The sequence below is a fragment of the Ixodes scapularis genome, unplaced genomic scaffold, assembly GCF_016920785.2.
Source record: "Ixodes scapularis isolate PalLabHiFi unplaced genomic scaffold, ASM1692078v2 PGA_scaffold12__126_contigs__length_90152505, whole genome shotgun sequence".
Taxonomy (NCBI): Eukaryota; Metazoa; Arthropoda; class Arachnida; order Ixodida; family Ixodidae; genus Ixodes; species Ixodes scapularis.
The window spans coordinates 89,572,644-89,593,469 of record NW_024609838.1 but is presented as its reverse complement, the minus strand read 5'-3'; the positions used below and the strand labels follow the sequence as shown (position 1 = coordinate 89,593,469).

Sequence of the window (20,826 nt, the reverse complement as noted above, 5' to 3'; positions counted from 1 at the left end):
CCGCGGTTAGAGAACGCTTTATTTAGCTGCCTGATACTTTAGATTCATTTGGCTCGGTTCTTCGCGTTCCGAGATTTTTCGTACGATACAATTCCCATAGAATAAGTAGATTGTTGATATCCTCATTACAAAACGAAATGCGCCATGTGTCGTGTCATAATGTTGCGAAAGAGTCTACCACAAGTCAGAATGGTGTGGCGCCCTAAATAACGTCCCCTCAGAGCCTACTTTTCATTCACGCGGAGCAGTGCTTTAAAAAGTAAAGCTACTTACTCTAAAAAGTGTCTGATCTCCTTGTGTGAAGAAAGAAACGAAATGAACCAGTTCCCGATACCATAAGCAGCCATTAGAGTCCCAACGTTTTTTCTAGAGCACCGGATTTCAACGGTCACCCCGATTCCTAAATCGGTGTGCATTTTCGAAGTGGCACGAAATCAGAACTATATGTTGTACTGCCGAAATGCCAAAAAATTAATAACCACGACACGGCACGACACTCTTTTCGGCCCATACTCACGCTGCTCCATGTACCAGGTGCTGATTTGGATTCTCGCTGTCACGGCGAATTCAGTCGGGTCGGCGGCAGCCCCAATCTACCAGTCATGGCCAGCGACGACCTTCTTTTCGTCAACTCATCGTTCCCTCGAGCCACCGGATTTTCCAGAAAAGTTTCTGTGTCATCTTGAAGACCGACAGATGGCCAGGCTTCGAGGGACGTTTCCGGATCCGCTGCACCGTTGCCATAAAAGGGAGCTACTTCGCCTTCAGCCGCTGGGGCACGACACTCTTTTCGGCCCATACTCACGCTGCTCCATGTACCAGGTTAGTTATTTAAATCATTCAAAATGTTGCCGAACGAGCAATGTAATGCTTCTCAGAGTGTCGTGCCCAATCGACAAACGTGTGCTTTGTAGATACATGCATTTTGCTGGCTCTTGGGTGATTGCTACATTGATGTCTTTGTGCTGTGAACTATCGCTTTCGTTTTTTTAAACCTTGTTGCTTTTGTCGGGTGACGTGGAGCTAAACCCCGGTCCCATGACTAAGGCACAGATTGAACAGCTTGGGAAAATTGAGACCATTTTGTTGGAATTGCAATCTGGTCAAATGCCTGTTTTGGGAAAGTTAGCTGGTATTGAGGCAAAACAAGCTGATCTTGAGAGGAAGTTTGATGCCATAAGCTTGAAAACTAATGATATTGAAAAACGTGTTTTGCAGATTGAAGGAAGTGGCAGGAAATTAGAAGCAAAATTAGATGATCTTGAAAACAGAAGCAGGAGGACAAATTTGGTATTTTTCGGAGTTCCCGACAACTCCCGCAGTGAAACGTGGGAAGAATCGGAAAGGCTGATCACAAAAATCTGCAAAGACGTGTTATCGCTCGATGTTTTAATTGAAAGAGCCCACCGATTGGGGAAACACAAAGATGGGAAAAACAGACCAATTGTAGTCAACTTCCCGGGTTGGAAGGTCAAAGAGTCTGTGTTGCGAAGTGCTTTTAAATTCAAGAATACTTCATTCAGTGTCTCCGAGGATTTTAGTCTTGCAGTCCAAGAAAAGAGGCGTCAACTTTGGAATTATGCGAAGGAGAAAAGGCAGAACAGAGAGAACAAGGTTCATTTAAACCACGATAAACTGGTTATCAGTGGACAGACGTTTATCTGGGACAGCGAAACGAGACAACCTGTTTTATATCGGGCGCCTGGCCAACCAAGAGAACACGAATGACGGGTCGGAAAGCCTAAAGATGGCCCAAGCAATCATGAGGCTACAGCTACAAAACAGGCGCCTTCAGTACTATTGGTAAATTGCCGTAGCATCAAAAATAAAGTAGACGAGTTTACACTTTTGTTGGAGACCCTTAAACCTGAAGTTGTTATGGGGACGGAGTCTTGGTTAGATGATACTGTTAGTGACGCTGAGGTATTTCCGGCGGGTTTTACAGTTTGTCGCAAAGACAGACATCGGCACGGTGGGGGAGTTTTTCTACTAATTTCTAATAGATGGACTAGTCATGAACTGGTTTTCGAGAATGCTACCGAGTCTGTCTGGTGTCGGGTCTTTTTCCCTAGGGGAACTGCTCTCGTGTTCGGGACCTTCTACCGCCCCCCTGATAACAGTGAAACTTCAATTTGTTTGCTCTGTGACATGTTATCAATGATTCCTGACAGTGTTTTTCTAGGTGGTGATTTTAATCTGCCAGATTTTAACTGGTCTACTGGAACAACAGAATGTATTGTTAAATCACGCGTTAACACTGTGTTTACAGAGGTATTGGGCACTTTCGGCTTCAATCAATATGTGCAGCAGCCGACGAGGTTGAACGCCATTCTAGACTTGGTCTTATGTAATGACCCTAATATTGTAGCTCAGGTCGGGGTGTATCCTGGAATAAGTGACCATAGTGTGGTTGTTGCAACGCTAAATGTATCTGGAGCACCCGAGAGGGCACAACTTCCACGCAAGGTATTCATATATGAGAGAGGAAACTTTGACGCCATCGGCACTGAATTGGACAGCTATTTTTCAACTTTTTATGCTTAGCAGAATCGCACTGTCTAGAAGATCTGTGGAGCATCTTTCGTAATAAAATAACAAACTTAATCGACACTTTTGTACCATCGAGGATTATTCGACAAAAACGAAAACAAAAACCATGGTTTAATATTGAAATTCGTAAACTCGTAAGAAGAGCGCGGTGTGCATATAGAAGGGTTTCCAGAGATGGCTGTCCAATAAACCTGCAAAGGCTAAAGGAAATTAATTACACATTAAAGTTATCTATAAGAAAAGCAAAGAAGTTATTTTTCTCCCGGCTAAACGATGATCTTAAGCGAAATCCCAAAGTGTTCTGGAATTACGTTAAAACAAGTAGAAAAGATGATATTTCTATCCCATACTTAAATGTTAACAATACAATAATCAAGAGTGATGCTGAGAAGGCAGAATGTTTTAATTCTTACTTCAAATCAGTATTTTCTCAAGAAACAACCAGCGATGAATCACCAGTATCTGTTATTTCTGGTAACACAATGGCAGATATTGAAATTGATGTTAACGGTATTACTTGCCTCTTGCGTGAAATGAATACCTCGAAGGCAACCGGACCTGATGGATTACCATCGATTGTTCTTTGTAAGTGTCGAGATATTATAGCCCAGTATTTATGTCTCATGTTTAAAATTTCCCTTGAAACTGGGGCAGTTCCACACGATTGGAAGGTAGCAAATGTTATTCCTGTTTTCAAGTCAGGGGATAAAAAACTTGTAGAAAATTATAGGCCTATATCTTTGACGTCAATTAGTTGCAAATTGTTGGAACATATTATATATAGTGAAGTTTTTGATTACCTGGAATCCTGTAAATTTCTTGCCCCTTCCCAGCATGGCTTTCGCAGAGGGTGTTCATGTAACACACAACTGGCAGAATTTCAACATTACATTTCAAAATCACTTGACAGCAATACTAATGTAGATGCAATTTTCCTTGATTTTTGTAAAGCCTTTGATACTGTACCACACCACCTACTACTGAAGAAATTAGCATCTTTAAATATAACTAACAATATTCAAAAGTGGATAAAAAATTACTTAAGTGGCCGAGAGCAGTGCGTGGTTTTAAATGGTAGCAAGTCATTACCTATAACTGTGAGTTCAGGAGTACCCCAAGGCAGTGTCTTGGGACCATTATTGTTCTTAATTTATATTAATGATATTGTAACTGACATTCAATCGCCGATTAAGTTGTTTGCGGACGATTGCGTTGTTTATAGACCAATATATTCAACAATGGACATAGAAATATTGCAAAGCGACCTAGATAAAATAGAACACTGGTGTGATAAGTGGAAAATGAGTTTAAATATTGGAAAATGTAATTATCTCAGGTTCGCAAAAAATGTATCAAGGTCTCCCGCCAGCTATACCATTAAAAATGCAATAATCCGCAGAGTAAGCGACTGTAAATACTTAGGAGTTAATTTCACCCAATCACTTAAATGGCACAATCATATTGACTATACAATAGCAAAGGCAAGCAAAATGTTATATTTTATCCGGAGGAATTTTAAGGGCGCTTCAACAGAGGTGAAAGAAACTCTTTATATTTTGCATGTTAGGTCGATACTCGACTATGCATGCATCATTTGGGACCCATACCAAGATTATCTTATCGAAAAATTAGAAAAGGTACAGAATCAAGCGGCACGATTTGTCAGCAATAACTATAACCCTTATGCAAGTATCTCTGAAATAAAAGCCATGCTGGGATGGGAATCATTAAACACTAGAAGGTATAAGTTAAGGTTGAAGTTTTTTCATCGGATTTATTATAATGAAACTGGCATTGATAGAAATGAGTATTTGTATAAACCAAGTTACATGTCAGCGCGGTTCGATAACTCTGAAAAGGTTTTTGAGTACTGTTATAAAACAAACAATTTTGGTAGTTCTTTTTTTGTTCAAACAATCAAAGACTGGAACCTGCTGCAACAGGAGCTGGTCAGTATCTCAGACAATGATGTATTTTTTTTTCTTGTTTGTGAAAATCACTGTTATTTGTTATTTCGTGATCCCCCCCCTACGATAATGCCCACGATTCGATGTAGGTATTCTGTAAATAAATAAATAAATAAATAAGTTTAAATAGTGTTGCGTCTTATATACATACTGATCAAAGCGTAATTTTATTGTGACAAAGCTATGCTTTAAACAAGTTATTAAAACAAAAACTTCCATGATTACGTGTTCCGATTAATCGCGTCTCAAAACTGATTTTCCACTAAGGCCCTAGCATATTTTACCGAGCACCGGATTTGTTGTTGTTTTGTTCGCCCGGACGAGACGCCGCCACCGCAAAACACTCAAATAAGTAAACGCGGTTGCACACAGTAAAAGTGCGCTGGTTATGATTGATTGATTATATTTTTGATTATATTTTTTACAAGATTATAAATATATTTTTTTTCTAAATGAGCCAATTCTATGTCAAGCGAAACTGAGATAAAGTCGAATGTTTGCGTATCAGTGAGCCATGTACTGCGGCCACCTCCGCAGTGGTCTTCGTCGCATACCATGACCGATTCAAGTTTAAAAACATTAGATCGGTGCACCGACGGGTATAGTTCTTGTTTTAGCAGAGAATCCCTTATTTCAGTTTCTAGATTTATCTATTTCAGAAAAAAACACACAAAAAAAGTTTTTTAAGTAGAGTTTTAGATTAGTTTCCTATATAGACACACCAAATATATGGTAAGAAACTTTCGTGACACCTGAGTGCCAGCAACTGTTGACAGGATGTGAACACGCCGTGCTGCCACGTACTGGTCGACTTGTCAAAAGCCGCTTTTCTTATACCTACAAGCAATATCGGTCAGTTCTGAAATCTCTCGAAAGTTGCCTTAGAAAGGAAGAAAAGTGAGTCCACAAAACACGCAATATTTTGTCTAATCCAATGCTTATTTCATATGCAGCTATCAACAGTACAAACCAAACATCACAGTTAGTCAGGCACCCGTTCGGCAAATTCGCAAGCAAGCGTAGCTTATAGACGATTGCAAGCTGGGCGACTGGCCGCCGCCATGTCTCTGCTCGAGCAGGCACGCCCGTGCGATTAGGAGCCTGCCAAAGCTACGTTCACCCGCGCGTTGCACGCGCTTGCACGCACGGGGCACCACTTGTGGCGCCATGCTTGCAATTGTCTATGCTTCGTTTCACCTTAGGTACGAGCGAAGCGGAAGCTAAACGCGCGAGCATTCAGTCTAAAACGGTGCCCTCACTGCGCGAGCCCGCGAGCTACTCAGGAACGCTCACAGCCGTAGACTCCTCTATGCATATGGCTCACTCCGTAGCTTTGATTTCGCTCGCAGATAAAGTAAAACAGTGCCAAAGCACGAACTCTGCAGCTCGTGCGTGACGTCATTCGAGCGTCCTGCCACCTGACGAGGTCATTTCTTTGCCGTCTTGACACGCTTTAGTCTTGGCTGATGGTATATTCCACGATAATGTTTGCCTTATTCTTGGCAAAAATTATCGTGCCTACAGTGCCACAGTGTCTATCATTCTATTCGTACGATCCTAACCTCCCAGTAACAAAACCGCTGTTCTACCCGTGACTTCATGGCGAGGATAGAGCAACCAATCATTACACTGAGCTCGTTCTTACGGCTAATAGAGGCAACATATTGGCGCGGACGGCTTCCAACTTGGCTCTCAGTCGGAGTTGAAGCTTCCACAAACCTCCGCGATGTTACAAAGAAAGGTTGACGAAACGACAAACATTTTATGCTCCCTCTTTGCCCTGGGCCAGTTTGACTAAACCACCGCTGCCGCAATGCATCGAGAGAACTTTAGTATTTCAGCACGTGCCCGAACCTCGCTGGAACTCTGCGCGTGAAAGGCACGAGCCGTCTCGGACACTGCCGCCTGCTTCTTGTGAACTAAAGTTATGTCGGCTTCACGCATGCGCCGAACGCTTGGTGAGATCGGTCTGTTAGAGCGGGTCCACTGGCTTGTGGCTAGGGTATGCGTCGTTATATGGCATATCGAGGAGTCTGGACCTTCTTCGTGCTTTGTCGGTTTCTCTTTAGGGAGAAAAACAAAAAAAAAAGGGGGGGGGGGGGGAGCACAAAGATGTGCCTGAGTTGTCGTCGAGCGAAGGAATAATTGGGAAAATAACCCCGACGGAAAAAAAAAGCGGCAAGCGCCAAAGTTCCATGACATTTCATCGAACGCCGTTTCATCGAAAAAGTGGTTGTCCCGTACCGAAATTTTTTCAGTCGAAACAATTAGCCGGCATTTTTAAACAAAGAATTCTAATAGCCGGCTAAGAAACGTTGCTAACAAAACGAAAACATGTGAGGCTGGTGGAGGGGGAGGTGGCGGAACCCCGAATCCATCCGCTTGGGTCCATGCAGGCGCCTTCTACGTCGTTCCACCCAGGCGTCTGTCGTACGAGAGGACAAGGAGAAATTTTCCAATTTTATTGGCATTGACGCATTCAATGAAACGGCGTTCGATGCAGTGTCCGGTGTAGGTGCGTGAGACCTTCCAGTGCGCAACAGAACTTTAGATGCATCACTTTGTGAAAATGTGATGGCTGAAAACCGGCATCGTCTTTCAGGCCCGTGCGATCTTCTGCGGTTCCGATATAAAAAGGTTCAGATCGATGCCGAGGTCACGAATCTTGGAAAAAAACTAATAGAAGAAAATCTCACCGCAAGACCGACCGACGCGGAGAACTTGCTCATCGGCCTCTTGATGAATGCGGTGGAAACTCACCTGCGATTTTCGTTTTCAGAAATGGCATTCTTTTGGTATATAAATAAAAGAAACATTCTTTTTCATATATATATATATATTTTTTTTCATTTGTAGTAACTTAACATTTCTGGTGTGATGGGTCCCGTTCTGACGCAATTTGGGGGCTCTCTGTGGTCGTCGGGCGCAAATACTAAATTTAAAAGCTTGATCGTATAATTCTTGAGTGGGTTTATCTCAGCATCTCTCAGTTTTTCGGTAAACTTTTCTCCCGTGAGCCTCTCGGTGTTGCGCTGTTCTCCGGCGGAGAAAAGCTCACCGGAAATCTGGAGGATGCCGAGAAGAGCTCGCCAGACTTTGGATAGATGCGGAGAAAAGCTCCCCTTTACAAACCGTTGTAACATTTTTTCTTCGTAGCTCTCGATATTTTATCGAACTCTTACATCAAAGTCTTGTAAATGAAGGCCATGTAATTGAACCCAAGAGACCATTTGCTATATTACCCAAGCATCAAGGAAAATGCAGGGATTGGTGTTCCACGCGCCCACACGCGCACGCCTTCCCCGTATAAAAGGTTCGAAGTAACCAAAATAAAGCACTGATGAACGCGCGTGCAAGACGCCATTTGTTTTAGGTATTTGTTTTAGAAAAGTTACTACTGCTGAGGCCAGCACGTGTGGCGCGTGCAACACCAATCCCTGCATTATCCTTGATGCTAGGGTAATATAGCAATAGGTCTATTTCATCAAAGCCGTTTCGTAGAACACCGTTTCATCGAACATCATGGTTTCTGGCCAGATCGTTTCTCGTGTTTGTAAATAGTGTTTTTTCTTTGCATTCAAAGGATAAATATAATGTCACGAATGACAAATGACGAGGCGTTGAATAACTGAAAAAACTAAACGTTTAATGGGGCGAAGAAAATAGAAGGTTGGCGTCGCAGGCGTCGACGTCGGCGAAACAGCAGGATCGGGACTGACTCCGGCTCTCCACGCGGAGCTCGTTACGTACACGCGTGGGCTTCTGGAACAACCGGCGTAGAAGGTTCGGCGCGCAGAACGTTCTAACCTCGAATAAGCAACAGGGTTCTGGAATTCACCAGAACGCAACATTACAGAAACAATAAAAAAACGTGTATCCGTGGCCAGGCATCGAACCTCGGCTACTTGCGTGGAAGATAAGCACGGTAACCGTTAGGCCACGGGCGCGCTGCCTAGTTGGTAAGCCGCGCACGCGGTAATATTATGTTCTGTTTTCCTTTTGCTTTGTAGTAAAGATTGACTTCCTTCGGTTTTGAGGCCTAAGACGAACTTGATACTTTTTGGGGGCCAGGAGTCGTCGGGTGCCGAGACGGAGGTCACATTGTTGCTTTTCGTAGTACACAACTTTGAGGCAGCCCTGTCTCCATGTAAAAGTTATAAAAAAAACAAAAACGTTCCCGACTTTTTCATGTGTTCGCATTCTGAAGAACTGTAAATTCGTCTGCCTCTTCCCCATTTTTCTTAGAAAGTAAGCTGCTCTTTTGGGGCTGAACGAGAACACTTGGTTTTACAAATATACGAACACGCAAAAAGCGCGCGAGCGCTGAGCAAAGTGTGGACGTGAGTTTTAAATATAAGCACCGCAGTGCGAACAATAAGGAGTTTTCGTAGATCGTTTTCGCCGTCCCGCAAGGCCCTCCGCAATCCGCTACGATAGCGGGAACTCCACAGTCAAGGCTATCGGCGCGCAGGCGCAGTAGCAACTTCTTCGTTGCGGAACGCTTAGCGGAGGGGGCAACGCGGTCTACGAAAACTCCCTAGTAATAAAATATTTCGTAAATGAGCTTTTCTTTGCATTTGTCGATTTTGCAGTGAGTATTTCACTGGTGAGCTTTTCTCCGCCGCCCGTTCTCCAGTGAGATTTTTTGTCCGCCGCTCAATAGTAACAGCCGCCCAAGGGCTCATCGCAGCCAAGACAGTGCAATCGACGAACACCATAATAAAATGCTTGCGGGTTCTAGTCTAATACATTTGCCTCTATTTCATAAAATACTGAATCAAGAGTGTGTTGTTGGAGTCAAACAAAGAATCTTCAGAGCGACTTTCACAACTTCCAAATTGCAACGTGTCACGCCTACTTCCAAAATGCTTGTTCTGTTTCTAGCTTCACTGAATTTTTTCCGCAATGTTTGTTTTATTTAGGTAGAAATCCGCCTCCACAAGCTGACATGCAAAGCGAATGTCAACGAACTCACGTATGTCTCTTCCACATTTAAAATAAGTAAACATTTTAAATGCATCTCTGCAGAATATTTGAAATCGCCAGATCAAATCACCTATCCCATTTCGAATAGAAAGAAGTGGTAAGACAGTATCTACTCTTTGACCCTTCGGTAGCTTTTGTCTGCCTGCATTTGCTAACTTCAGTCCTCCTGCAAGGACCGCTTGAAGCGTGAAATCTTTCACTCCCATTTTCTTGACCCAAAATGCCAACAAAGGATGGAACATCCTTCCAATAACGCTCTTTGGCGATTGAAAACTAATAGGGAATCGTAGTAGACCGTTGCCGGAGCCCGCTAAGCACCCGGATAGCGCTCCGTAATCCGCCACAAGACCTCGAACTATGCAGACAAGGCTGGGGGCGCGCATGCGCAGCTGCGGCGTTTTCATCGGTGATACCGTAGCGGAGGAGAAAAACGATCTACTACAACTCCCTATTGGGGAGTTGTAGTAGAAGGTGGCATAGGGAAACCATGTGAAAATTTGGTTTGGGCGGCGTAACTCAATGGGAACCGGTTTTGACCATGAAAAGGCTGTCAAGAGCAGGGTGTCGAACCGGAACCGAACCGAACCGAAAACCGGAACAGAACCGTTATTTTTAGCCGAACCGGAACTGAACCGAACCGAAATCTTCGCCGCCATCTTGGAACTGAACCGGAACTGAACCGGAAAAAAATATAACGGTAACCGGTTCAAAACGGTTCGCGGTATTTTTTTTGTCAGTATTACAAATTCATTATTTGGGAATAAAAAAAGTGGCAGCTGTATTTCTATATTGATCAAATCGTCATATGCAGAATTGCAATGTATAATAAATCCTGGTTTTCTGTGGCGCTTTCTTATTGGCACTGTGTTTAGCCATGTGTCACATCGTCACGTGACGTCATGATGTCAAGACATGCTGTCAAGTAATGTCACACCGCGTGACCCCGTGACGTCACGTGACTCACCGCGTAGATTCAAATTAAGGACGTCGCTAGATCTATTAACGTTGTTGATACCGTGACGTCACATGACATCAGAACTTCGCACTGAGAGTCACGTGACACCATGATGCACCCGATTGTCATGATCCCGAGTCGAATGCTCTGGTTCATGACAACCAGCATCGCCAAACATTCGGGTGACGGCTCGTGTTCAACTCAAAAATTATGATGGGCCCGAGTCCCACTAAACTAGAAAAAGAAACAAACGACAGCGACAAGCCTCAGACACATGCAGCATGTTCGCGATGGTACCTTTATACGGCTTTGAGTGGTTCGGTGCTCGCGAAGTTAGCACGAGCATTTACAAGCCTGCAAATGGTACCATCGTGTGCATGATACTCGTGTTTGAGCATAGCCTTCTTTATTCTACGAAGCCTGTCAAATCACGAAATACTCTGGTTTAAGGCTAGCCGCTGTCGTTTGTTTCTGTTTGTCGCTTTAGTGGGGTTCGGGCATTGTAGCCCAACTAAAACTATATCTGAGGATCAGCCCATGCTCTCTGCTTTGCCAACCCTGCGTATGATTATGATAAACACTGACGGTGTGTATATTAGAATCATATCACGTGGCTGATAGTTCTAGTTGCGAGTTGAGGAGGGGAAAGCAATTTCATTTCTTTCTTTCGACTGTCTGCCATTTCGCGGAGGGGCAAAAAAATGGATGCGTTTGTAAGTTATCAACGTCAGGGATTACATCTTAGCGGTATTTATTGAACTTAAGGTAAAAAAAAAAAATGCTGCACGACCCATTTTACATGTATGGACACCCTTCAGGCTCCCAAACATGTTTTCGTTATTGCTGAACTGCCTCAAAAAGTTGTCCCGAGAATAGAAGTGTTTAAAGGTCTAAATGTGACGTATTAGTCCGACGTTACATGGAACTATTAGTGTGTACGGGAGGGATACCTGAAAAGAAAGATCCTAGTGGCCTCATGGGGATAGCAGCCGCTCTAAGTCTCACAGGAGTGTCGTTCTTAAGTTCTCCAAGTTTCGACCGCCCTGTATTTTGTTTAAACGTCACAGTGTGGTGCAAAGTAAAAGCAAGGAAGAATTATTGTTAACAAGTGACACAAATATAATTGTCGAGTGAACACCACTCAATACGGAGCAGGCAGTCCCTGAGGAACAAAAAGTATCTTGAGGAGCAACTAAAAAAAAAAAAAAGGGAGTGGGGAGGGGGGTAGTTTTAAAGCATACTGTGTCGTAAAGATTCCTCTGCCCCGCATTTTCGGCGCAGACTACAAAGCGTGGCCTGGAAACGGTAGTGACAGATGGGTAGTTGGTACAACTTTTATTTGTAAAAACACTCTTGCCAGAAAGCACGTTTTCGTCGTGCGAGTTACTCGCGCCGTGCCTAACGACGATGCACCAACAAGAAAAATGTGTGCCTCTCAAATACACAGCTTGCACTGAGCGCCAAACTTTTGCAGCGTGCATTTTGCCCCACCGGACTTGATATTCTCAGCAAGAACAACTCGCAATGACAACCACTATCTAGTGCGATTACGTCACGTGCAAACCATGTTAAATACGTCAGCTTTCTGGTGAAGTGCGACGTTCGCAACACCAGCAGTACACGTCCAAGGTGTAAAGTTGTGTAGTATTTATAGCAGTCTCGCGATGATATACGACAGCCTAATGAGATGTTGGAGCACATGATTGATAAAGAACAGAGTCGTGAAGTAAGGTCCCAAAACAAGTGCACGTAAAACCTAAGATAAAATTAGCCTCCCGAGGCAGTATCTCGCGACGTTTCGAGCTGAGACAAGCTGATGCCCAAAAGGGATTTATATTAGGATTTATAAAATCTTCGTTTGCCCTGCGCGGAATCTATGTTTAATTAGGAATATCATTTTATGCATTTCTATGCATCTCTTTTTGCAGTAAAGCGTTGTGTAAGGGATTATTTAGAAAAAAATTGCGTGTCATCTCCTTATTTCTGCCCATTTCGTGTATTTGCCTTCCGATATATCATGTGATCACAGTGTTTTTTGGCATACCCTGCAACCCAGTATTTTACACTGCAAAACAGCTAACAAAAGCACGTTAGCGAAGACTCAACAGCTGGCGTATTTTCGAGTATCGTCCTTCCGTGTCGGTCTCAGGCGGTTATGTGAACTTCATAAAGTCAAATTTATCGATGATAATAAATATATACTTAATTCCTGTCTCAATATTTTGCAGCATAAATAGAAGATCCTCACCTCAAAGATATATAAGTGTACTTTTAAATTATCTGAAAGATGTTCTGCAAATCTTTTTCGGCGCTTTTAACCTCTATAGACACGTACGTTATAGGTGATTTGGAAAAGTTTTAAATAATTTTATTTTTATTTTGAAGCTAATTTAAATACCTATATGTTCCTCACGCATATATAACTTCTCATATATATAGAAGTTTATTATCGCCTTTTTTATGTGTTTTTATTATCGCGTTTTTTTACTGGAACGAATGGTGGAACTATGACGATTGCACACTTAAACTCTCAGAAAGTGTCCGATTAAGTAGCTTCCGAATTGAGTAGAGCACGAAATACCACTTTGTTCTATTTAACAAAAATCATCAATTAGCGAGGGTGATGCTCATTCGCAAATTAAATTGACCGGCACTTTGTCAAGAGCAAACCTCAACATCCAGGCTATGCCAGTTTATCCAATATAAGAAAATGTACACATGGGTAAGCACTGTTTTAGGTCAGATTCGATCTCAGTACGAAGGTGCTCATAAATTAGAGTGAACAATTTCAGCCACTCCTTTTCGCATGATTCGTCGCCCGCATCATGGTGCCGAGAGCAAACAATGCTAGTTAGAAAAACAAGCATTGCGATTGTCGCTTAGCGTTTCTATAAAATATAGACTGGAAGGACTTGTCCCGTGACTTTCGTGACATTTTGAAAATTATATTGCCTTAAGCTCAGTCGTCTCGTCATCATATATATATATATATTGTGAAACGTATTCCGTAAAACACATTTTATGGTATATATGGCGACGAGGTGCCCATTTCATGATTTTATTCACTCTAATTAATTCCTTAGTTCAAGGGCAAAACCACGATTCAACATCTGATACTGCGATACAAAGTTGTACCAATCACGGGTATTTTAGGCAACCTACCTCACTTCGCGAAAACATTTCGATTCAGGTACAATGTATGTGACTGTGGTAAACGAAGGGATGTTGAGTCGTATAAACTCGACGTTTTGTATGTTAATGTAGATTTTCTTTTCTTGTTGTGTAGGAATAAATAACATATTTTATAATTTTGGTACCTAAAAATAAAACTGGAATGAGCAAACGATAAAAAAAGAGAAAACTATATACTGTAAACGACTTATTTTTCGTGGGCTCAATATTTCGCGATTTAGGTCAAAGCTGAAGTTTTGGAATAATTCGCGGGTTGTAATTTTCTCGACCGCGGTGGAATCTCAATATAAATTTCAATGTGTTTACATTTTACCGAAATTGTTCGCGGGACCCATTTTTCGCGGATTGCTGGCGATTCGCGAAATTCTCAAGAATAGGTCCTCGCAAAAATCAGATCGTTTACAGCAGTTAGTTTCACGGCCTAAATAGTGCCTATTGACAGAACAACGCGGAAAATATATTCTCGATTTAGCGGCTCAAACCGGTTCGAACCGGTTCGAACCGGTTTGAACCGTTATTTTTTGCGCTCCGGAACTGAACCGGAACTGAACCGAAAGCCGTGAACCCGAACCCGAACCGAACCGATAAAAATATCGGTTCGACACTCTGGTCAAGAGAATACCACTTGTTGGGGGAGGTGGATACTTTAGAGGTAGGAAGGGACTAGTGGACTGTACTTCCAATTGAAACAACTTTACGAACTTTACGGTTACGAAAGGTGGTTCCAAAGCCGAGAAAACCAAGTTGTCGGCCAACACACGGTTTGGCCGCCAAGGGCTTTTGCGGTCAGCTGTTGTGTAATAACCTGTTGTGCGAGGTGTTGATTTTCGGCGCGCAGGTACTTTGACATGACCGTCACTTGGCACGACACTTATTATAACAAAAAGAGTTGGCATAGCGAAACCAGGTGGAAATTTAGTTTGGGCGGCGTAACTAAAAGGGAACTGGCTTTGACCGTCAAAGGCTGTCAGATAATACCGCTCATCGTGGGAGGTGCACACTTTGCAGGTAGGAAGGGACCAGTGGACGGTACTTCCAGTTCGAACCACTTTGCGATAGGTGGCTCTAAAGCCGAGAAAAAAAAAATTGTCTACAGAACTCGGGGTGTCAGCGTTTCCACATCCAAAAGGTGGCTGATCAAGAAAGAAAGCACACCACATAAACTTCCATACACAAACGTCGATTCTCCAGTGATTCCGAGTTTCATTGTTGTTTTCTTTAGATTTATATTTGTCACTTTTTTACCGTTCGCATGAAGTGCAGATTGCGTGCCATATACTTGTCCTAAAATATCATCGACACGTACGATGGGGACGAAACTTCTTTGGAGGGCATTGCTCCAACGAAATTAGCGGCGAGATGTTTTGGTGGCGCCTTCCTATGGTTCCCCCTTGTGACGTCATTACCTTGCGAACAACAAGTTTGATCATGTTTGTAAATAGCATTGTGGAAGCCTGAAATCATTGCGCTCTCAAAGCAAAACTGCCAACACCGTCGAAATTAAAGTTCTTTCATTCCTCTTATTTCCGTCGATAGTATACCCTTTCCGACGTCATAGTTAGCTTTTGGGCCAATCGTGGAAGGCCGACCACAGCGACGCTTTCGGTCGCGCACGTTGCCAATTGGCACTGCATACCCGCGAGTGTGGGATGGCATTTCAGTTCGTCCCATCGGCGCTGACACATGTAGGCGTTACTGGTACGAAAACGAACGCAGAGCGCAAAGCGGCAGTGTAGAATATGTCAGCCTTGCCGACACAGGGGCGGACATGATCGGGAGACCAAATTTCTCGCGTCGTACGGCACGGCTCCATCGTTGTCGCTGTCCCACAAAACATCGGCGAGGTGAAAAACTGTGAAACTTTGTTTCCGCGAGATACGACGCATAACTATTGAAACACTTAATGACGCAGCACAGGCAGCACTTCATACTGTGAACCCAGCGCAACCGCACCACTCCGACTTCAATGCCTACCAACGTACGCGGCGTGGTTTCGGTTTCGTTTTCTCTGGGGTTCTCACGACCTACCTTCGGTACCGGCCGCGCGGAGGACGGCGGAAAATTCGAGGAAATAAGAGACGCCAGTAAAAAACGGAAAGAACTTGGGAGCACAACATAAGCCACAATACGAAAACGTTGTCGTCGGAGCAGAATCTAGGTCACGGTAGCTCACTTGAGCTAATAGTGAGTTTTAGTAAACCGTGTTTCCCGCTCCGCTAAGCCCCTCCGCTACCCGGAACTCTACAGCCAAGGCCATCGGCGCGCAGGCGCAGTGGCGATTCCGCGCTCCGCTCTGCAGAGCGGCTGCACGAAAACGATCTACTAAAACTCCCTAATAGCGAGTTTTAGTAGACCGTGTTTCCCGCTCCGCTAAGCCCCTCCGCTACGCGGAACTCTACAGCCAAGGCCATCGGCGCGCAGGCGCAGTGGCGGTTTCTTTGTAGCGGAGGGCTAGCGGAGCGGGAAACACGGTCTACTAAAACTCGCTAATAGGTTCTGGCATCACGCCCACGAATCTTCACGCAAAAAATTCCTGAAAGGATGGACTGTCGCTTTGTATCCTTGCTGAAGTGTCTTTAGTACATTTACTCTAAACCAAGCAACAAAAAAAAAAAAATTGTGCCGCGGTAGGATTTGAAACATACATACAAAACTTGAAAGTATAAAACAGAGAGGACGAGGACGGGAACAGGACATCTTTCATTTAGCAACAACATAGAATGGCACAACGATAAAACCGCCCCCCCATGGGTCTCAACGTTCTCAAAGAGGGAAAGGAGGTACTTGTTATAAAGGAAAGGGAATACTCTAAAAGAAAAGTTTGAAAAGCGCATCAGTAATCTAGTTATTTTTCGATTACTTAGAATTAACCTTGGTCATTGTCAGTGATAATGCGGAATTATTCTTGTTTGCAGTCCAAAAAGGGAATTGTACTATAAATATAAAAGTTTAAAAAGCTGTAGCGTCACGACGAGGTGTCAATATTCTAGTCATCTGTGGTGTTAAGAATTCGACCTCTGTCTTTGTCAATGATAATGATGGTGCAGAAATGTTGTTGTTAACTGTGATTTGAAATAGCCACATAGCCAGCCGCCAAATTTCGACGCCAAATATATGACAAAGTAGCCCAATTTGGCTATTAATAGCCCAACCCTGGCCCCGGCCCGCACTCGAGGAATCATGGGTACGGTGTTCCCTCAGCTCCCTATACTCTGTTTCACCTTTTGTTGTACCGCAGGAAAAGCTATAAGCGCGAGCTCCTTGCTCTGGGGCAGATCTCGGAGGCAAAAGCTCTCGCGTAGTAAGAGCAGCTGTCAACGCTATAAACTCGCGCTTCCAGCCTTCGCTGCGGTACAACATAAAGTGAAACGGAGTATAGTGACCGCCAATTTTCGACCAACTCCATTGTTACACAGTTCTTGAGCGTAATTCGGAGTCACCCTGAACAAGCGCCTGATATACCCCAAGGACCTGTAATATCACTTTTAAAATTGCTCGTCAATGTTATCATTTTTGATGCTGAGCATGCGATCCAACTTTCAACCTGGCCTGAGCTGCAGAAATCTCTTACAATATTATCATTCTCGTGATTGTTGTTTCAGCAGGAATTGCTTAAAAAGCCGATAATTCACAACAACAAAAACCAGGATTTAGCTCGGAGTCCGCGGGGATGTTTATAACATTTTTATCGTTTCTAACTTAATATCAGCATGATAATAATGGAAGAGATTTCTGCAGCCCACCCAGGTTGAAGGGTGGACAGCATGCACAGTATAAAAAACGCTGACATTGACGAGAAATTTTAAAAGCGATATGACAGGTCATTGGGGTACATCAGGCGCTTGTTCAGGGTGACTCCGAGTTACGCTCGAAAGCTGTGTAACCAAGGAGAGGGTCGAAGTTACCGATCACTAAGGAGCTGAAGGAACACCGTTCCCATGATTCTTTTGGCGCGGGCCGGGGCACTTGGGGGATATAGCAAATAGTCTATTAAGACAGCGTCAACCTAATGTCCTTTTTGTTCCGCAGTTAACGGACGAACCCGGCCGTAACTGCGGCCGGCCGGGTTGCCGCCATAGCAGCGGACTACGGAGTGGGTGTTGCCTCACAGCGATCAGCAAGGTAAGTCGAAAACCACCTTTTGCAACCGACGAGTTACGGAGTGTTGCCGTTGGGCGGTTGGTGGAAGCAGCCAAAAGTAGCGATTTTATTGTCTTGGCGCCAAAAATGTCGCCACCGTTTTTTCTAAAAAAAAAATTGTCATACGAAGTGGTAAAATTAGGCTATGTACAACCTTAATCAACGTGAATAAGTGCTTCCACATCTAGAGTAATTGAGGGTAAGTTTTTAAGAAGCTCGATGGGCACGTCAAATGTGGAGGTCGTTTCCTCTTGCAGCTTCAGCCCGAACTTTAGTTTCAGAAACGCCACAAGGACATTCAGCTTCCCCTTCTTTCTCAATTGAATTTTTGTTAGTGAAACTTGAGAAAACACGCGCTCAGAATCCGCATTCGATATTGCAAGCGACGGCAGTCTTAGCGTACCTGCTGCGAGTTGTGGAGAAGGGCACAGAAAAGCCCCTGCAAGCGGCCGCTCCCTGCCAGTAAGCAGGTTGTATGGTCCAGTGGGCTAGAAATTGACTGCAATAATTTCTGACTTCGAAGTGCGGATGAAGAATTAGGAAGCTGTAGTTGCATCTGGACTGCCACTTGCTTTAAGATAACATTTTTTTTATCTTCAATTGGAAGTTTCGACAGCTTATATATCAGCTTGCACTTGCAGAATTGGCACTTGACGGCCTTTCCGCTGTTAGCAGATTGCACCCAGCCAGTAAGAAGTATTGACGAAAAAAATACGGGTGAATAACAGCGTGGCATTGACGCAGCATTAATGTTTTTATACACGGCGTGGCAAAAAGAAAATTTGTAACGAAGCTTACCATTAATCTTGCTGTTTTTTCGCCACTCGCCGCGGAAGCTTCTTTTTACGCTGGCGTGCTTTCCCATGGCCGATTGCCTTCCACAGCGAATCGGCAAAAATGATGGAGGATTGCCTTCCACACTTACCGTTTTGGCCATGTGATTGCCTGAACATTCAGTATCGTGATAGCCGGGAAGAGTCAAGTGTTTTGCTTATCATTTTTGAAGCCCGTAGAAACGATACCGCGTCTAGGCAAGAGGGACAGGCCCAGAAAGGGGACAGGCCCCTTTCTGGGCCTCTCCCTCTTTTTCCCCTTCTCCACTGTTTATTGTCGTTATCCTGCCACCGTGACTGGCTTGGCCTGTCACAGTGGCTCTTGCCATTCCTCGTGGAGTCGGGATGTGCACTCGTGTTTCCTACCCAAACACCTCGAATCGACCATTTACCCCCCACCCCCCCCCCCCCCCAAAAAAAAAAAAAAAAAAAAAAAAAAAAAAAAAAAAAAAAAAAAAGAAGGTAGATTTGTTTCTGAGTTAGCGAGAAGGAAGAAACCGTAGCGGCCGTGTTACGATGGGACTTCGTCGTCTTCATTCAGCAACTGCCAAGACGCGCAGCCTCAGCTCTGGCCACGCCCCACGCACTGTTCCTGGTTCAGCTAGTGACATGTTCGGACGGCTCATAGCTCACCACCAATCGCTTGCAGTCTTTTCTTGTAAATAATATGTAAATAGACCACCAATTAAAGGGGCTGTGCAACAATTTGCGGACTTTGGCTAATTAATTGCGGGAATTGATCCCGGCCACATATAAAACGAAGGACCGAAAACTACTCTTTCCTGCTTGCCCTAGTTTTCATTAAAAAAATAAAAGAAATTGGTATCTCTGGCACCCCTCAACTCAACATTGAAGCGGCACATGCTTCGCCTGTGACGTCATTCGGAGTGGCGTTGGTTTCCGGTTGGGTGCTTCTGGCTTCCGTTTCCCCAGCGCTCGCCGGATCGCCAAGCCTCGCCGCTCTCCCGCTTTCCCGCCGATTCCCGACCAACATGGCGGCATGGGCGGACGGCCTGAGCGACGTCGAGCGCAAGATGCTTGCGACGCGACGGGCAGTCGAAGTCGAAGTCGAGGTCGAGACACCAGTAACAATAACGATACCACGATACTACGGACCACGACCAACGCACTCCGTCGAGCGAGGGAAAGACAAAACGTCCGGGTTGCTCGTGTAGCCGCCGTAGGTGCCTCGGGCGTCGACGGATGACGGCGACGGCAGGTTTTGTTGACTTGCGGTAGATGGCGCCACAAATAATTCATACCCTTCTAGCGGCAATATTAGGCTTTTGAAGCGCTTCTGCATGCCTAAACAACAAGATTTTTTAAAACTTAACCTTAAATCAAGCTTACAATTGCCTAACACTATCACTTACAAAAACCACTCCGAATGACGTGATACCACAGGTTCCATTTACGGCCACTATGTGGCCGCAGGTTGGGAAAAAAAGCGTTTTTTATTTTACGATTACGCAGCGAAATAGAGGTATTTTGGGGTATGGTGGCAGTTTTTCTCTTCCTTATGCCGAAGTAAACAATATAAAAAATACAAGCTGCACATTCGTTCAGTGCTAAAATCATTCCACCGCCCCTTTAACACTGGTGACGAGGATGGACTTGAAATGATCGGGAACCAACCTGGCGGAGCACCTTAGCTTCTATCCATTTCGGTTGTCCCGCGAATCCCTTAATAAAGACGGCTTTGAATTTGCAGCCTTCTTCACCTTCCTTACCCCGCGGACATCAATTCTGCTGGTGTTTTCCCAGTTGTTGAGCTTGGTGTTGTATGGTGCTTAAACAAGAACCGTGCCAAGCTCAACAACTGAGAAAACACCAGCAGAGTTGATGTTTGGAAGCATCTGCGGGTTAAGGAAGGTAGAAGTCTGCAAAGATGCTAAGTTCAGCAATTCTCAAGCCGTCTTTATTAAGGGTTTCGCGGGATAACCGAAATGAATAGAAGCTAAGGTGCTCCACCAGGTTGGTTCCCAATCATTTGAAGTAACAACTTCAGATGGAAGAATACAAAGAAGGCACATCAACGAAATGCGAAGTCGGTTAGCCCAACATTCGGAACAATGCAGTTCAAAGTCGTCGACCAACCGAGACGGAATGTCCAACGCGCCTGAATGTCCAACGTGCCTGAATATCCATTATTGGATCTTCCGTCTCGTTGGACATTCAGGCTCGTTGGACATTCCGTCTCGTA

At 44.2% G+C, this 20,826-nt stretch overlaps 1 pseudogene; it reads left to right on the top strand.

Annotated features, from left to right (window-relative positions):
- Nucleotides 1–525: 525 nt before the first annotated feature.
- LOC115313276 lies at nt 526–1,728 on the top strand (annotated as a pseudogene).
- The last annotated feature ends 19,098 nt before the right edge of the window (nt 1,729–20,826 follow it).